The sequence below is a fragment of the Enhydra lutris genome, unplaced genomic scaffold (assembly GCF_002288905.1).
Source record: "Enhydra lutris kenyoni isolate GAN:26980312 unplaced genomic scaffold, ASM228890v2 scaffoldscaffold55, whole genome shotgun sequence".
NCBI classification, from domain to species: Eukaryota; Metazoa; Chordata; class Mammalia; order Carnivora; family Mustelidae; genus Enhydra; species Enhydra lutris.
Genome location: NW_019154139.1, coordinates 15236844 through 15243049, shown reverse-complemented (window position 1 = coordinate 15243049; position 6206 = coordinate 15236844). Strand labels below are relative to the sequence as shown.

Below are 6206 nucleotides of genomic sequence, written 5' to 3'. Positions count from 1 at the left end.
AGCCACCCAGGCACCCCTAAATTTATTTTTTTAAAGATTTTATTTATTTATTTGACAGAGAGAGAGACAGCGAGAGTAGGAACACAAGCAGGGGGAGTGGGAGAGGGAAAGCAAGCTCCCCGCCAGGCAGGGAGCCCGATGTGGGGCTTAATCCCAGAACTCGGGGATCATGACTTGAGCCAAAGGCAGATGCTTAACGACTGAGCCATCCAGGTGCCCTGTTGTATTCTTTTTAGAAAAAACATCAAAACTTTTGCTGTAGGGACACCTGGGTGGCCTTTGGCTCAGGTCATGATCCCAGAGTCCTGGGATTGAGACCCGCCTTGTGCTCTCTGCCCAGGGGGAGTCTGCTTCTCTTTCTCTGCCTCCTGTACCCTTTGCTTGTACCCACTCTCTCCCTGTCTCTCTCAATCTAATACATAAATAAAATCTTAAAAAAAAAAAAAAAACTTTTGCTTTAAATCTGGTGCCACTTCACCTGAAAAGGAGTCTGAATATGGAAGAAAAATTTATTGAGTACATTCTTTGAAAATGTGCATATCCTATTTAAAAATAAATGTATCCCATGTTTTCTAACTTTTCAGGCTTTCTGTAAGACGGAAGTGCTATGGTTGAGCAGTAATTTCTATCAGAGGCACAAGAGAAGTTGCTTTCTGACCTTTGAGCTATGGCTTGAAGAATCTGTAGGTTCCGTTGCTTTAGTGCAAGTGCAGGAAGAACACACAGTCCAGGCAGAGGGAACAGCATGTACAAAGGCACGGGGCATGGTATATACAGGAAATGAGAAGGGCCCATTCACTGAGCCTGGAGGAAAGAGAAAATGAGAGAAAGAGGGAGGGCATAGCCTAAAGTCAGTTCGGAACACATCCTATCTACCAAAGCAAGGACTGTGGACACTTCCTGGAGCTTAAGGGAATTAAATAAGGCTTTTAAGCAGGGGATTGAGCTGATTCATATTTTAAGAAAAAAGGCATCTCTGGCAGCAGAGAGGAGGATTGACTGGACCAAGCAAGGAGACCACTCTTGGCAAGAAACGATGAGGTATGTGGGAGTGAAGCAAATTTGAGAAGTAACGGGAACGTAGGACTTCCATTTCCCACCAAATGTAGCTCTTGATACCTAGCCCGGGGATCATGGGAATTAGGTTGCAGTGATTAGACACGACGCTTATTGTGTCAAGTATTTTAATTTAATTTAATTTTATTTTATTGTGTCAAGTTAATGGATGAGGGCTTTGTGATGCAACCCAGTATCTTAACCATAAGAAGATCAGTGTAAGCCAAATCTGGGGTGAGAAGGACAGTGGAGGGAGGTGGGATGAATGTCATACATAGACCTGATGCAAGTCACTTGAGATGATTTACTGTTGCCTTCTTGATGGGTCTGATTAACTTTAGATATCCGGAACAAAGCTCAATTTATTTTTTCCCTTTCCATTCTACCCTTGGTTCCAGAAACTTCTCCCAGATAGCCCCATGGCTTATTTTCTCACTCCCTTTGGGCGCCTGCTGAAGGTAGTGCAAACTAGAAGGTTGAAAAAACAAATTCAAGCTGCTCTTTTGTATAGTGTTTTTGAGAAACAAAGATGAGGGAATCTAATCTCTTTGTTTTAAAATGTCACTCTTATGGGGTGCACAATGGGTGGCTTAGTGGGTTAAGCATCTGCCTTTGGGTCAGCTTGTGATCTTGGGGTCCTGGGATCTAACCCTGCATTAGGTTCCCTGCTCAGCAGGGAGTCTGCTTCTCCCTCTCCCTCTACCCCGTCCCCTGCTCTCTCCCCTTCTTGTGCTGTCTCTCTCTCAAATAAATAAACTATTTTTAAAAAAAGACTTTAATTTTTTTATTATTTTTATTGGATACTGAATATATAAAAAGGAGGAACTGTAACAGATGTCAAAAGGTTAAAAAATAATAATACCTCAAACATCCATATATTCAATATCTAGTTTTATTTATAAAAATAATAATAATAATAATTATTATTATTATTAATGGCATTGTGGTGTGAAGGAATTGGGAATGAATGTTCAACATCTAATTTTAAGATGAACTATGACCTGTGCTTTTGGAGCCAAGTTCATTCTGTGTGTCTCCTTGATCTCTCCCCCTTCCCTTCTGCCCAGAGGTAACCATGACTCTGAACTTTACGCTTGTCATTGCCCTATTTTTCTTTTCGATTTTATCACCTATCAATCCCCAATCAATATATTGTTTAATTTTTTGTATTCCTGAACTTTTTAAAGTCGAATCATACAGAATCTAATTCTTCCGTGACTTGTTTTTGTTACTCACCTTATGCTTTTGAAATGTAGCCAAGGCTACTGATTATTACTGCTGCACAGTATTCAAGTTAAAGAACAAGCCACATCGGCAGATGCAAAGCAGCAACCATGCATGACTCCATCTCTATCCACGTTGGCCAGGCTGGTGCCCAGATTGGCAGTGCCTACTGGCAGCTCTATTACCTGGAACACGGCATTCATCCTGATGGCCAGATGCCAAGTGACAAGACCACTGACGGAGGACTTGCTCCTTCAACACCTTCTTCAGTGAGACGGGCGCTGGCAAGGATGTTTTGTAGACCTGGAACCCATAGTCATTGATGAAGTTCACACTGGCACCTACCACCAGCTCTTCTGCCCTGAGCAGCTCATCACAGGCAAGGAAGATAGTGCCAATAACTATGCCGGAAGGGACTACCCCATTGGCAAGGAGATCAGTGACAGAATTTGTAAGGTGGATGACCAGGGCACAGGTCTTCAGGTCTCCTTGGTTTTCTTCAGCTTTGGAGGGGGGACCTGGTTCCAGGTTCACCTCCCTGGTGATGGAACATCTCTCTGTTGATTATGGCAGGAAGTCCAAGCTGGAGTTCTCTATTTACCCAGCCCCCCAGGTTTCCATGCTTTCGTGGTAGACATCTATAACATTTGTCATAGAAAGCTCGATATTGAACACCCAACCTACACTAATCTAAATAGATTGATAGGTCAAATTGTGCCCTGCATCACAGCTTCCCTCAGAGTTGATGGAGCCCTGAATGTTGATCTGACAGAATTCCAGACCAACCTGGAGCCCCATCCCTGCATCCACTTCCCTCTGGCCACAAATGCCCCTGTCATCTCTGCTGAGAAAGCCTACCACGAACAGCTTTCTGTAGTAGAGATCACCAATGCTTGCTTTGAGCCAGCCAACCAGATGGTGACATGTGACCCTCACCATGGTAAATACATGGCTGGCTGCCTGATGTACCATGGCTACATGGTTCCCAAAGATGTCAATGCTGCCATTGCTACCATCAAAAGCAAGCATACCACCCAGTATCATTCAAAGTGGGCATAAATGACCAGCCTCCCACTGTGGTACCTGGTGGAGATCTGGCCAAAGTCCAGCGAGCTGTGAGCATGCTTAGCATGAGGCTTAGGCTCGCCTGGATCACAAGTTTGACCTGATGCATGCCACGTGTCTCTCTGTTCACTGGTACATGGGGGAGGGCATGGAGGAAGGAGAGTTTTCTGAGGCCTGTGAGGACATGGCCGCCCTTGAGAAGGATTATGAGGAGGTTGGTGTGGATTCTGTTGAAGGAGAGGGTGAAGGAGAAGGAAATGTCACAAAGGTGCTGCTTTTACAGGGAAGTTTATTCTGTTTTGAACATTGAAAAGTTGTGCTCTGATTACTTAATTTGACATACAATTACTGGCCTGCGCTTTAAAACACAACACTTTATTACAGACCCAAGCTGTCCATGTCTCTGATGGGTTTGAATACAGTATTCCCTGTCTTAAGTTAAAAAAAAAAGAGAATAAGCCACAATCTATCTGTTCTCTAATCAACAGATTTATGTACATTTTATTTTTTTATTATAAAACAGTGTTTCTCTAAATATTTTGTCTTCTGATATTTGCATATAAGAGTTTCTTTAGAAAATATATCTGGAAGTGGAATTGTTGGATCACAGGATATGTGTATCCTTGAAATTATTAATTAATGTCAAACTGTTTTCCAAACAGGTAATATCTACTTATCCTTTGACTAGCAGAGTATATGAGTACTTCTTACTCCTTATCTCCAATCATATTTGATATTGTGAGGATTTAAAATCTTTGCCAGTTGGGTAGATGTAAAAATCTCATTTTATTTTATTTTAGTAGGCTCCATGCCCAAGGTGGGGCTTGAACTCATGACCCTGAGATCAGGAGTCACATGTCTACCAACTGGGCCAGCAGGTGCACCAAAAATATACCATTTTAGTTTTGATTTGCAGTTCCTCAAATAATAAAGGTGAGAATCATTTCATGTTCATTTCCCATTGGTTTTGTGTTTTTTCCTCTCTGAAGTTTCCGATTCCAGTCTTGTGCCCATTTAAAAATTGTGTTGTCTTTTCCTTATTGAAAATTTGCAGTCTGGGGCACCTGGGTGACTCAGTGGTTAGGTGTTTGCCTTTAGCTCAGGTCATGATCCTGAGCCTGCTTCTCCCTCTCCCACTTCCCCTGCTTGTGTTTCCTCTCCTGCTGTGTCTCTCTCTCTGTCAAATGAATAAATTAAAAAATCTTAAAAAAAAAAAAAGAAAAGAAAATTTGGAATCCTTTACACATTTTGGACAATAGCCCTCCCTCTGTCAGTTGTATGTATTGCTAATATCTTTTCCCAGTGTGCATTCCGTCTTTTCATTTTTCTCATGATTCTCTGATGAACAGAAATTCTGCATTTTAATGTGGTTGAGTTTAACCGATCTTTCCTTTTAGAGGTTGTGCCTGTTTGGGTCTTGCTTCAGAGATCCTCTTCTTTTCCAAGGTCTTTTTTGTTTTTCCTTTTAAAGATTTATTTACCCATTTGAGAGAGAGAGAGAGAGAGTGAGAGAACACACAAGCACACAAGGGGGGAGAGGCAGAGGTAAGTGAAAGAAGCAGACTCCCTGCTGAGCGGGGACCCTAAAGTGGGGCTCAATCCCAGGACCCCAAGATCATGACCGAAAACTGAAATCAAGAGTTGGACACTCAACCAACTGAGCCACAAGGTGTCCCTCTTCCCAGGTCTTAAATATATTGTCTTGTATTTTTTTTTCCTAGAAGTTTTACAGTTTTACTTTCCACAATTAAGCCTTGAATCCATCTGGAATTTTTTTTTTTCTGTTGTATGAGGTATAGTTCCAATTACATTTTATTTAACATACATAACCCATTGTAGAGGCCCTCCATTTCTCATTAGGCTGCAATTCCAGTTGTGTTCGATCATCTCCAAAGAAGGCTCTGATCAGTTCCTTCCCTCCTTATAAATATTCTGCTCTATCCATGAAGAGCTAGGGCCTGTTTCTTTTCCCCTAGAATCTGGGCTGGTCTGGCTACTAGCTCGAACAAATCAGGAGGGGTCATCTGGAAGAGAACGGAACCCCAGACAGCACTGGCCATGGGAGAGCAGTCTTATTGGAATCGCCGTCTGGGTCCAGCGACCACCTGAATGCAGCTGGAATGACTGAGTCAAAGTGAGACCAACAGTAGGACTGGCTAAGCAATTCACAGAATCGTCAGAAATTATAAAATGATTGCTGTAGTTTTAAGACATGAAGTGCTGGGGTAGTTGGTGACATCGCAACTGATAATCACTGCAACAAATCCAGTTTCCATACATGTTAGAGTCTGTTTCAAGGCTGTTTATTCTGTTTGTATTGGGTTGTTTGTCTCAATGACTATCTGATAGGGCACGTATTTTTTTTTTTAAGATTTTATTTATTTATTTGACAGACAGAGATCACAAGTAGGCAGAGAGGCAGGCAGAGAGAGAGGAGGAGGCAGGCTCCCCGCTGAGCAGAGAGCCCGATACAGGGCTCGATCCCAGAACCCTGGGATCATGACCTGAGCTGAAGGCTAGGGAGCGTATTTTTACCTTGCTCTCCTTTTTCCTGTTTTCATATAATGTTTGAAAGCAAGAATTTGCTTACTTGATCACACACACCCCTCACATCTATTATATATGTTTCTCCACTTATGTGGTCTTCTTGAAAGATAAACTGAAGCATACTACAATTTATAAAGTTTATTGGAGCAAAAATCAATTCAAGTTGGGCAATGCCAAACTGGAAATAGTCAGGAGGGCTTCACCAATAAGAGCTACAAGAAAAACTTAACAGAGAAGAGGCAGAAGCAAAGCAAGAGAATGACTTGGCTGTAAGGGGCTGTGTTACCCGGGAGAGCTAGTGGCTGTCCTTGGCT

The 6206-nt window shown here is 42.3% G+C and overlaps 1 pseudogene; it reads left to right on the top strand.

The window, feature by feature from the left end:
* Nucleotides 1-2390: 2390 nt before the first annotated feature.
* Nucleotides 2391-3655, top strand: LOC111157474 (annotated as a pseudogene).
* Nucleotides 3656-6206: the final 2551 nt, after the last annotated feature.